Raw genomic sequence first — 13654 nt, 5'->3', positions numbered from 1 at the left:
AGTACCCACATGGCAGCTAACAACTGTCCCTAACTCCAGTTCCAGGGGATCTGACAGCCTCTTCTGTCCTTTGTGGTCACTGCACGACACAGGTGCACTTACCTACGTGCAGGCAATTAAAAATAAATAAATAAATAAATAAAATATTTTTTTAAAAGCTTGTTTTTTTATTGTTCAGATTTCCAATTTATAGTTACTCATTTCAGATTAATAATATTCTGTAATTCTATTTGCTCTTGTTCTTTTATCTTTTTGAGAATCTTAAACTTATTGATCTACTATTAGATTGCTTTATCATTTAATTTTTGTGGAATGAACTCATTGTTTTGGAAAGTGAGTTTTATGAATAATCTCGAATAAGAGCTTCTCGCTGTTCTCTGGCCTCCCCTTTTCTCCCTCTTCCCCTCTCTCTTCTTCTTGCTTCTCCCTTAACACCCAAAGCCCAGGCTTATCCTTCCCTGAGTTAATTTGAGGATGTCTGTGTTTAGCTCTTAGAGCCCTCTGTGTGGAACTGTGACTTAGACTGGCATTGCAGATTCCATCGTGAACTAGGAATATGGAAGTCTACACTCAGCAGGCAGTTGACATAGGTCCTTGATATTTCATCACTTGCTCCCTCTGAGCACAATAGTTTTGAAACAGAATACATACTACATCTTTGGGCAATAGTCACAACTTTTCTCATGCTTTGTGCTTTTAATCAGAGGGCCCAGTTCTTTACTCCAGCCTTATTGTGTAGGACACTGTTCACCTGCCTACCCTGCAGGGTTTAATCTGTGGCCACCTCATTCATGAGGGATCTCACAACCTGATAGCTTGTGGTCTTAACTCCCATGAGCTTCTGCTATGTTCTCTCCCACAATATCTTTACCATATATTTTAATCACTGTTTCATGGGTTATTTTTAATATATATTTTACTAATACAATGTATTTTGATAATATTTACCTCCCTCTCCCCCAACCCCCTCCCAATAACCCACTAAGTCCAATTCGTGTTTTCTTTATATCCGTGAGTGTGGTGCTATCCAATGGAGCATAGTGGACCTACCAAGGGACACACACTTAAAGAAAATGGACTCTCCCTTCCCTAGAAGCCATCAACTATCAATAGCGCCTCAGTTGAGGATGCCCCTCCCCACTGCCCTATGATAAAATGTTGACTGGCTTGATCTTGTGCAGGTCTTATGCAGACAACCACAGATGCCATTAGTTCTTGAATGCAGCAATCTGTCATTTCCAGAAGGCACTGTTTCATTCCAGTGACCCCATATATCTGGTTCTTAGAATCTTTCCATCCCTCTTCCACAATGGTCCCCAAGCCTTGCTGGGGAATGAAACAGGTATCTCCTTTGTGGCTGAGCACTCACTGACATTTATTATCCGCACTTTTATCAGTTCTGAGTTTCTGTTAGTCATCACCCACTGCACAAAACCTTCTCTGATGAGGTCTGAGAGCTGCACTAAATTGTGTACAGAGGTATGAATTCTGAAGGCAGTTTGATACTTTGTCCATTTAGCAGAAAAATTGTAGTAGATTTACCTAAATCTACTCCCCAGTCATGGGTTTTGGGCAAGATTTACAGTACCAGGTATGCATATTCTTGTGTGAGGTGGACCTTAAATACACTCAGAAAATGGTTGGTTATCCCCAAAACATTCATGCCCCTATTGCACTCATGAACATATCTTGCCACATTTGTCATTATTGTAGTTCACAGGGATCATAGCTGAATAAGACTATTGATAATTTCTGTATCCCAGCAGCCTACATAGCGCCTACTATGTTACGAAAGCTAGTCAGTCTACATAGCACCTTCTCATACTATGAAAGCTTCCTGATCAGTGCCATCCTAATTTCTTCACGTCCTGAGAGCAAACTGTATGGTGTCTTCAGTGATAGAGTCTTACTGCTGAGTTCTGGTGGGCACTAAGAGCAGTGGCAGTAAGCTATATTGATTTGAAGGTCTCTGGGACAACCCTGACCAACAGCTAGTAGGGAGATATCTCACACCTGCCACTAGGCTTTTTATTTGTCTGCTTATGGCTCCTTGGAGGAACATTATTCCCTGTGTAGCGTAACTCCAATTAAACAATTTTATATGAATATATACATATTCATCTATTCAATATATACATAGAAAGTTTATAAAATAGTAGTTTTCCCTATGGCTTTTCCATACATCTTCACTGCTAGTTACAACCCCACCCTCATCTTAACCTCCCATCCTCTCCCTACCTGAGCCTCCCTTCCTATCATTCGCTTCCCCCCTGCATATTCATTACCCTATACTCTGAGGGAATGGATAGACAGCTTGCAGGTGGACCGTCAGTGGCAGTTTGGCTTGTGAGAATGGCTAACCTAACCACTGTGAATTATATAGAACAACTGTGACATAGCTACATTAAACGCTAGCTAGAAGAATTGATTAGCTTTATTGAGTACAGCAACACAACAGTATTTTCCACACTGTCAAAATTCTGTGCCCTCGCCAACAAAAATCAAGATTCACCTGAGCTCTTGAAGAAGTCATAAACCAATGGGGAAAAAATAAACTAAGTTAATGTTTGAGAAAAAATTATTCTGTTAACATGTACATTTGAGAATTATTATTTATATAAAATATGCCTGTCCTATCTTTAGCTTCAGCTTTCAGCTTGACACAGCTCAAAAGAGTCACTTGAAAATGAAGACCCTCAGCTGAGGAATTTCATCCATTAGATTGGCACACCAGTAAGCAGCGTTCCTCCACTGGATTGTCTTTCAGATGCCTGCCTAGTCGTCCTTCTGTGGTAGGCCAGGTAAACCCTTCCCTCCCCAAGGTGCTTTTGGTCATGGCATTTTATCAAAGCAACAGGAAAGCAAACCGTACAGTACCAAAAGGCTACATTTTACTCTATGTAACGAGTATCTAGGTTCCGGGAGCATCTCCATACAGTCAGTTCGTGCACTGTTGATTACATTTAGTCACCACTGAAAACATAATGGCACCTTGGCACATTTTTTGGTCCAAAATAATTCATTGGGCTTGTAAAACTTGGCTAAAATCTTGAAAAGACTAAGAATTATTTGAGGGTAGGAGCTGGGGAGATGGCCCATTAGTTAAGAGAGTTGCTGCTCTTTCAGGGAGCCTGACTTTGGTTCACGCACCCACCCTGTAATTCCAGCTCCAGGGGATCTAATGCCCTCTGCCGGCCTCTGCATGCACATGACCTACATACAGACACAGACACATACACACAAATGAGTAATAAAATAAACCTTTCAAAAATAATTACTTTTATGCTTGAAATACGAAGAGAATAGCTAAGCATCAGTTTTGGTAAATGTTTCTTATAAATGTTGCCAATTTCAGATACTACTTTCTTAATATCAAAAATGTATTCTTTCAGCAGCATATGGTGAGGCATACTTTCAATCTCAGCACTCAGGAGACAAAGGAAAGATGATTTCTGTGAGATTGAGACCCACCTGGTCTACATAGAGAGTTAAGGCCAGCTGGGACTATGGTGAGAAATCTAAAAAAAAAAAAAAAAAAAAAAAGCACCATTTTAAATTCTTAAAAAAAAGAAAAAAAAGATATGTTCCTGATTTTATTGAAGAAGAAGAAATCTTCCTCTTTTTGATATTGTGCCTTAAAGATCTATTTTAAAAATACTTTGTTATTTTTATGCATATGTGTGTATTGCTTGTATGTAGGTAAGTGCACCCATGTGGTGCAATGCCCACAGAGAACAGAAGAGGCTGTCAGATCCCCTGGAACTGGAGTTACAGACAGTTGTTAGCTGCCATGTGGGTGCTGGGATTCGAACCCAGGTCTTTTGCAAGAATAGCCAGTATTCTTAATTGCTGAGCCATCTCTCCAGCCCCTAAAGATCTATTTTTAATTTTTTTTTCAGACACGGTCTCACAGAGCCCGAACCACCTGGAACTTATGTAGATCAGGCTGGCCTCAGCCTCAGAGATCTGCCTGCCTCTGCCTTCTGAGTGCTGGGATTAAAGGCCTGTGCCACCACACCTGACATTGAAAGATGTTTTATAAAGAGTGCACCATATTATCCTTTGGGGATATTAGCCTATCAGGTATTCAGCCTGTGTTAAGCAACCCACTTTCTTTATATATATATATATACCAAGTAGTGCCACACCATTTACAAACAACTTCAAATGCTGCTACTGTTATTGCTCCTGGGAGAGGCTAATTCAGGTATTTCAGTTTGACAGCAGCACACTGAATTAACTCTGAATAGTGGCAATAAAATTAATTCTCCTGGGGGCTGGAGCGATGGCTCAGTGGTTAAGAGGACTGGATGCTCTTAAGAGGACCCAGGTTGTTCTCAGGGAAAAATAGATGTTTCTATATGCTTTACATGTTTATGAAAATAGTAAAATCTTAAATTTAAAGCTGAATTTAAGAATTTACAAAAACAGGGGCTAGAGAGATGGTTAAGAGCACTGGATGCTCTTGCAGAGGACACAGGTTTGAGTCCCAGAACCCACTTGGTGGCTAACGACCATTTATAACTCCAGTTCCAGGGTATCTGATACCTTCTTCTGACCTCTGTGGGCGCTGCACAACACAAGTGCACTTAAACACATGCAGGCAATATACTCATACACATAAAATAAAAATAATAAATAAAATTTAAAAATAATTCTCCTTTTATTCCTCAGACATCTCCAACTATAGCAGGCACTGAATTTGGTATTAAATGCTTTTCTCTCCCACAGAAATCTTAGGCTCAAGATGGCACAGTTATGAAAACTTGATTCCCCACAGAGACAGCATCTCCATCTCACCTACGTTCTCCCACCTCAATATAATCTGCCACACCTCTTCTTGCATCATCCTGTCTTCCCTTCCTGTATTCCTAGCGATGTAGGAATATCTGAGAACTATATATACATATAGTGTTCTGGGATGGGATGATGAAAATTTAAACTCAAGGACCCTAGCTTCAACTTCCAGCTTCGATTCCAGCTCTGGGGAATGGCCTCACTTTGAACAGGAGCAGAGCTCTTTGCTTCCCCACCCCACCAGCAGTCACTCGGCTTTCCTTTGTGAAAAGTACATTCTATGTAGGTGAGGCAGGAAATATCATGTCTAATCAAAGTATTCAGAAGAGGGTTATATCAAAATAATGAATCTACTGTGATTCAGTTTTGGTTAAGAAAATCAGCTGCTAGCCAGTTGGCCCAGTATGGTTGGTTTTGCTAGAAGTTTTGAGGAGATTCTTTTAACAGTAGAAGAGTCCTATAGCTAAAATTTGAGACACAGTCTAAGATTGCCTACTTACACTTGTCACATTGTAGTAAATGTCATGCACACTTTCAGAAATGACAAAATCATTCAAGTGACATCTTCTGCTAGAAAGATAACTTATCAAAACTGGATTCTGAAACAATGAACTTACGTTTAGCGTTGGAGGTAACAACGCCCTTTCAGGTAGGAAATACCGTGGCATTTGATCTAGTTGTGGAGGCATCACTTGTGAATTCCTTTTAAAAAAGAAATGATTAAATACTTCCTTTACCAGAAAGAGTAGAATTGAATTACTGCTCCCAAAATTGGAATTATGATCGATGAACTAATTAGACTCTGAGATCTCCTTAAGGAGAGATGAAAAATTCACATCCATGATTCAAAAGAATAAAAGTACTCTCTGCCAACTAGCTGAGGGAGTGGGCAATGTTCAAAAGGATAGATAATTTGACACTGTAAGCCGCCATTGGAGGGTCTGCCATTAAATCGTCATTAGAACAGCCTCTTGTTATTGAGCAGCATTTTATGAAGAAAATAAATATTGCCAATCACATCAAGAAATGGAATTACCCTTTGTATACCTCCACAGCCTCAGGAGAGGTTTCTCACTGCACCGTGTTTGGAAGAGGCTAACAACAGCACACTGTATTCTATAACAGCTACCAGATAAGCAGACTCATGAAAAGATAGACAAGTCCAGAGACTCTTGTGTACCGAACAAATGAGATCTTCAAAACTAAACAGCTAGTGAGAAACTGCTTCTTCTTTTCAAAACTTGGTTTGGAGTACTGCTTAAATAGTTATTTTAACTAAAATAAGCAGCTATATTATTGATTTTAATATAATTATCTCCATGAATGGATTCAGTTTTTCAGAGACACTATAAATTAAAACTGAATAATTTATAGTTATGCTTGACTAGAAGAAGAAGGGAAATGAAAGACAATTTATCATTTTGGTTAGTAATTCCAACCTTCCCATCTAGCATTATCCCTTTCCAAAGATGAGAAAAATCCCACAAGCAGCATTCTTGACGCAAAATCAAGTCTCAGAAACAACAGGCCTCCAGTTCCCAAGAACCAACCATGACAGCTATGAAAAGACCCAAGTCCTAAATTGTTAAGAGACAAAATACACCCCAGAGTGAAATAAACTTTGCAAGCTAATAAAATTGCTGCCTAATGCAGATCCCAACAATTCACAAGTCAGAAAATTGCTTTCACTTCTGCTAAAGGTCTGAGCCCCAAACACAATCATCACAGAAGTTTCTCTGCCCTCAGCCTTTAAATCTTCACCTCCAACCTGCCAGTAAGTCCTCAGGCTCCACTTCAGAATTATATGATCTTTGGGCTCCCCTCCTCCATTTCCATGGCAATCCTGCAATCCTTCTGGCATCCTCTTTCCACTGATCCACAAGCCACAAGTGATTTGATTCTCTCTCTCTCTCTCTCTCTCTCTCTCTCTCTCTTCCCTCTCTTTCTCCCTCCTCCCCTCTCTCCCTCCCTCTCTCCCTCCCTCCCTCCTTCCCCCTCCCCCCCTTCTTTTTAAGGTTCTTGCCTCTAATTGCAATTTCCTTCTGATCAGGAATGCCTTCAAACCTCACCTCTTCAGATAAACTCTTGTTGGCTGCTCTGTCAAAGAGCATGATGGATTACACCCCCACCTAGCCTCTGTTACTAATTATTGATATCTGCTTCTCTGCTCACTAAGCTGGGGCTCCATGAGTATGGGGGACTCATCTTACTATTCATTTATTGATTTATTTCTTCCACAAAGATTTTGCCAAGTACTATCCTAGACTGTGTCAAAGTGAACAAAGTCTATGTCCTTGATTTTCTAGGCTATCAGGGGGACATAAAACAAATGCATCATAAAAATCTCAATAACAAGAACGGGATACAGTGGCAGATGAAGATGCCAGGTGTGGATTACAAGAAAGGTATCTTTGGAGAGGTGGCTCTTGAGTGTAGATGGACTGAAGTTGGAGAATCATGGAAACATCCAGAAGACAGAATCTCTGAACAGCATTGTGTGCTCAAGCAAAAGAGGAAGACACGCGTGCTGGCTTGGGTCTCTTCCTCACCGCCAAATCTCAGAGCATTGCACAGGTTCCACTCACACCATGATGTTTGCTATGGTCAATAAATGTGTGTTCAATGAGTGCGCATGAAAAGCCCTCCCTCATACCGGCAGGAATGATGAGCTCTTTCAGGTGAAACTCAGTGTTTGTCATTAAAAAATGAACGTCTGGGGAACTGCAACGTTTTAGCACAAACTGGTCACAAAAGAACACACATGCACAATTGTGTAAATGGAAGACACCCAGCACGGTACAGGTCCACTGGTGAAAGTGGTGACTGAGATGCTGCTGCAGAATCTGCAAAAAAGACCAACTGACACCAGGGTCACCACCATGGAGTTAAATAAAAATCTTCAGCTGTTATAAAAAGTCATGTGTCAAACTGATAACATCTATTATATTAACTAAAAAATTGCCAGATCAACCAGCAAAGTGACCTTTCCTGTGTTGATTAGTGTTCTTTGACACAATCAGTCTCCTATCTAATGTGGACTGAGCATAGGGTACCAGGCAAAGGCCGTGGCATTGAATCAGGCCTTTAAATTCTTCTGTGTAGGATAATTCAAGTGGCTATTACTCAAAAACGTATTTCACAATGAATGGTGCTTTCTTTCACATCACATTTCAGATTTTAAATCCTTTATTGCTGTATAATTTCAACAACCAGTTTTCAAAATTATCAGGCATTGTTACACCAGGACACTAGATTTCTGCCACACTGTTAGAAATAACAGAATACCACCTCAACAACTAGACATTTACTTTCCAACTTTAATATTCGTGTTTTCTTCTTGTTTCCCATTCCAGTGTCAAGCCTCGTAGGCTTCAATTTCTGCTAAATTTTTTTTTCCCTGCCATAGTATATGACATTTAATCCTCATTAATAGGCTGGTTAGCATGCCAGTCAGCCTGGCATATTTGCCTGGGTTCTTTAAGGCCGGGACTGTCATTTTCTCATATATTCATAGCTCTCTGACCATTACCTCTGTAAATCTTAGCCACAAAATTCCTCTCAATTCGTTATTTGGATTCAATAGCTCCAGTTATTGGCATTTTCTGAAGCCTTCCTCAGCTTTTAAAACAATAAAGGCAATAATCTCTGCTTTGGGAATGTTGTGATTTCTACATCTTCCCCATAAGTCATTGTGTATCTCTGCCAAAGTCTATCTTATAAAGGAGAAAACTCTCTGCCCATCCACAAAATGAATCTCTGTGTTAAAGAAACTGCAGCTGGGGCTGGAGAGATGGGTTAGTGGTTAAGAGTACTGGCTGCTCTTGAAGAGGTCTTAGGTTTGATTCCCAACACCCACACAACAGCTAACTCCAGTTCCAGGGATCCTCTTCTGATCTTCTGCAGGCATTGTAAGACATTGGTGCACCTAACCTACATACAGGCGATACACTCACACACATAAAATAAAAATAATAAATAAAAAAGAAAGAAACTTCAACTCCCCAAACCCATTTCACAGAACAGAAACTAAAATGTAGAAATGTTAAATGACTAGCTCAAGGTCACCCATAGCTGAATAGAGCTGAAACTCAAACATAGATCCTTGGTTATGAGGTCACATAGTATAGATATAAACAGAGCCAGACAGCCCTCCTCTTCCCTCAATCTCTGCCATTGTTTCTGATCTTCACATGACCCAGAACTTCTTTTTTATTTTTATTCCTTATATAAAGCTTTTGCCATATACAAAATTAAAAGACCCACAATCATTGTTCCAGAAATATGTTTCTATGTTTACAATGTGCACATTTCTTATAATCTGCTTTCAGTGACGACAAACGTTTCTGATGATCTGGTGCCCACCCCCTTTTAAATGTCTTCTGTAGATTCTTCTTCCTCTGGTTCCCTTGCAATTTTTTTAGCCTAATTCCAATTTGTCAAATTTTCAATAGTTCATTTGTTTCCAATTTTCAAACGTTAACAACTACATTGCAACACATAATGCCTTGGTTCTAGATATGCCCCTGGCCACAAACATCATCTTGTCATTTGTTCCTCAAAAATGTCTCCATTGGGCTTCCGGAGAGATGCTCAGTGGTTAAGAGCACTGGCTGCTCTTGCAGAGAGCCTGGGTTTGGTTTCCAGCACCCACATCGTGGCTAACAACCTCCCATAACTCCAGTTTCAGGAGATCTGACACTCTCTTTGGACCTCCATTAAGAGGTCTATGGGCCTCCATAAGTGCATTGCATGACATGAGTGCACTTACACAAATACGGGTAATACACTCATACACATAAAATAAAAACAGTAAATAAAATATATTTTAAAACGTCTCAATCATGCAGTACCAATGCTGTGACATACGTGCCCCAAACTATAAGCTCTTGGATTACTTTTCAATGATCTCTAGTTCTCTTTCATTTTTTTCCTTGAACTATGTGGACTCAGTTCAACATAACATTACTTTTATATCCAGGAAGCAAGACTCCCCATGCTTCACTTTCCCAGAAGTTCCATGAATTTTCCAATCTTACAAGCCTTCCAAATGAACATTGCAATAATTTTGCTTAACAAAAATACTATTTAAAGAATCAATACCTTCACATCAAGCATTCCAACCAACTAGTACAATACATTTCTTCATTTAAATAATTTTTTAAAGTTCTTCTTATAACTTGTATAGAAACTATATACTGGAAAATTAATTTAAATATATGCTGATGCGAATTGAATCGTTTTAAAACAATATTTCTGACATTGGGAATCCACTGACTTTTGTGTGTATATAATTGTAATCAATCATTTTCCTAAACTTCTCTCATTGGTTATGTTTTCAGTCAGTCATTTAATTTGTGCTTCCAGTAGTTAAACCATCTTCAAAGCAATGACCATTTAAGACTTCTCTTTATGGCTATTTGCACCTTTCCCCTCATGAAACAGGATTTTTGTTTGTTTGCTTTTTGTTTTAGTATCCCTATAACTAACCCCAGCTGGTCTAGTCTTGATTGCACGGAGATCCACCTGCCTCTGCCTCCCAAGTGCTGGGATTACTACCATGCCTAGTGAAACAGTTATTCTTTAAGAGAAATAGGAATCACATATATTTGGTTATTTGAAGGTTTTCATATGCAATGTACTACTAGTAGAAGGTACTCTCTACGAAGTTAAAGATTTCTGTTATTTTTAAGATACTAAAAGCTTTGTATTCAGAATGAATTTTGGTCCTATCAAATGCTCTTCCAGCCTATCTCAATATGCATTCCTCTTTTGGTCTTCTGTGGTGGATGGATGGAGGATATTTGATGGTTCTTACTTCAAACTTCATTTTTAGCAGCAACTGTACTTGGTCACATTGTGTTGTCCATGAATTTACTAATATGTTTATTTGTTAATAACTTAAGATTTTAATCTTTAAATATATGTAAAATAGAAGAGTTGGGTGAATATGATCAATAAAATAAGGGGAAAAAGTAAAAGTCTAGTTTTTTTTCTTTTTATTTCTTTTTGAGTTTGATATTAACCTTAGTTATTGTTTGTGTGTGTGTGTGTGTGTGTGTGTGTGTGTGTGTGTGTGTGTATGCATGTGTGTACTCCAGAAGTCTAAATCTACATCTGCTTTGTAAAGTTTTAAAATAATTTTGTCTTGGTCTAATAGCATCTGTTGAAGTAGATGTTTATATGCTTCTTTTTAAAATATAGCAATTGCTATTTCTGGAGTTTTACTTCACTGTGAGTTAATTTTGATAATTTTTGTTTCCTAGAAACTAATCCACATACAAAATGCTTCTTTTTAATTAATATTAGCATGGCATGACATTTTAATTTTTAATTGCTTTTCCCTCTATAATCTATTTTCTGGGAAGGTAATCCACCCACACAGTATTTCCTAATTAGCACAAACACTACACAGCATATTCATTTTAGTTTCCTGTGTCTCTGATAGTCTCTCTCCTTTTGCACATTCATTAGCCTGCATTTAACTTTTCTTTCTTTCATTCAATTTTTAAATTTTATTTAATATTTTTGATGAATTACTTCTTTTTTTCAGTATTTTTGATACGGGGTTTCCCTGTAACCCCAGCTCACCTGGAACTTGCTATGTAGACCAAGCTGGCCTCAATCTCAAGAGATCTGCCTGTCTCTGCTTCCTGAGTGGTGAGGCTTAAGGTGTGCACCACTACACCTAGGGAATTACTTCTTACTTTTAAAAATCAAGTTTACATTATTGGTTTTCTTGGTTATTATGCATTCAGCATGTAAATGCCAATTCCTATTTATCTTTAAAAATATATTATCTTAATATTTTATTTTATTTTATTTTAGAGGTATGCATGTATTGCCTGCATGTGCGTAAGTGCACTTGTCTTGTGCAATGCCCACAGAGGTCAGAAGAGGGTGTTGGTCTCCTGGAACTGGAGTTATGGAAGGTTGTTAGCTACCATGTGGGTGCTGGGAATTGAACCCGGGTCATCTGCAAGAGCAGCAGTACTCTTAACTGCTGAGCCAATGCTCCAGCCCCCAATTCCTAGTTTTCACAATTAAGTTGATATTTTTTCCTTTGGTAAGTTTATTTTAACTCCAAAGTACAGAAATTTGGCCGTACCACATGTGTGGCTAATCAAAACTTTCATTGAGGGATGGGGAAATGGCTTAGTGGTTAAGAGCACTGGCTGTTCCTCGACCAGGTTTGGTTCCCAATGTTCACATGGTGGCTAAACAATCACCTGCAACTCCAGTTCTAAGGGATCCGACACCCTCTCCTGGCTTCTGTGGGCATTGCATGCAGATGGTGCACTGACATACATACAGGCAAAACACTCATATACATAAAATTAAATTTTAAAAACTTTCCTTGAAATTACATTCTACAAAATTAGCAATTGTTTATTTACATTTTAAATTTATGAGCTAGACATTACGTCTCAAAATTTAGAAATATCGTTGTTACATAGGCTGTTAGGTAGGAAGTGTTTAGAACTGTTTATACTGCCCTTTACTTCCCTGGGCTGCACAGCCTCTGGGCGGTCTGGTGTCAGCACCTTTCCTGGTCCCCAGGAGCCCTCTGGACCAGGTCCTGCCCTCATATCCCTTTGCTTCCTGGGCTGCACAGCCTCCAGTGTCCTGGTACCAGCACATTCCCTGGGTAAGTCCAGGGAACCCAGCGCCCTTGACTCCCCCAGCCTCTTTCACTCTCTCAGCTCCCCGCACCCAGTCTCTCCTCCTAGGCTGGGTACAGGCCCACTTCTTGTCTTGGCACCCCAGACACCAGAGCTAACCTCTCAGCCCAGAGCCACCACTGCTTCCTGATCCTTTGCGTCTGAACCAACCCAGTTCCTCCCTGTGGGCCCTCAGGAACCCTCTAGGCCCGGTCCCGCCCTCACCTCTCTTTACTTCCCTGGGCTGCACAGCCTCCAGTGTCCCGGACCCAGCACCAAGAGTGCCTTGACTCCCCCAGCCTCTTTCATCCTCCCAGCTCCCCAACCTAGTCTCTCCTCCTAGGCTGGGTAGAGGCTCATTTCTTGTCTTCTCTCCCCAGACACTGGGGCCAAACCTCCACTGGGGCAGAGCCTCCACTGCCTCCTGATCCTTTCCATCCAAACCAAACCAGTACCTCCCTGTGGGCTCCCAGGAACACCCTAGGCCTGGTCCTGCCCTCACCTCCCTTTATTTTCCTGGGTGACACAGCCATCAGCTTGCTGAGACCAGCATCTATCTTGGGCCCTTCTCCCAGGCCAGCCCAGTCCCCAAATTCTAGAGGGCAGCATCTTTCCTGGAGGGACGTATACCTTAGGAGAAAGCCTGATATCATCTGAGCCTCATCTCACTGGGGCCTCTGTGGAAACTCCTGAAGACAAAAGCAATTAGACCACTCCAATATAAAATCAAAAGAGAGAACCTGAAGCCTAGAACAACCAGCTTTTCATGCCCAACAAGTAAACCACAAAGGCACATAAAGTTTACAAAAAGAAGCAGATCTACACTCAACAAAGACTTGAGTATCACACAAGAATCAGAAACTATGAGGAAATTCACATGTCAAAGTCACAAAGAAAGCACAATAATATGAAAAACCAAAATAATATATCCTCACCAAGTACCTCTAGAGAAGTACAATGAGAACTCCCTAGAGATAACACAGGATATGAAACTCAAAAGAATAATTACAAACAAGATAAAAGAACTCAGTGAATTTAAAGAACACACAAACAAAGAAATAAAAGAACTGAAGGAAGATAGGGATGAAATTCTGAATGAATTCAGAAAAGAGTTAGAAATATTGAAGACTACTCAGGCTGAAATGAAGAAGGAAGTGAAACACTCAGTAAACCAATTAGAGATGATAGGAGAAAGCCTT

The sequence above is a fragment of the Nannospalax galili genome, unplaced genomic scaffold, assembly GCF_000622305.1.
Source record: "Nannospalax galili isolate Female #2095 unplaced genomic scaffold, S.galili_v1.0 scaffold296, whole genome shotgun sequence".
Classification (NCBI taxonomy): domain Eukaryota; kingdom Metazoa; phylum Chordata; class Mammalia; order Rodentia; family Spalacidae; genus Nannospalax; species Nannospalax galili.
The sequence above is the reverse complement of the archived record's forward strand: the minus strand, read 5'-3'. Positions refer to the sequence as shown.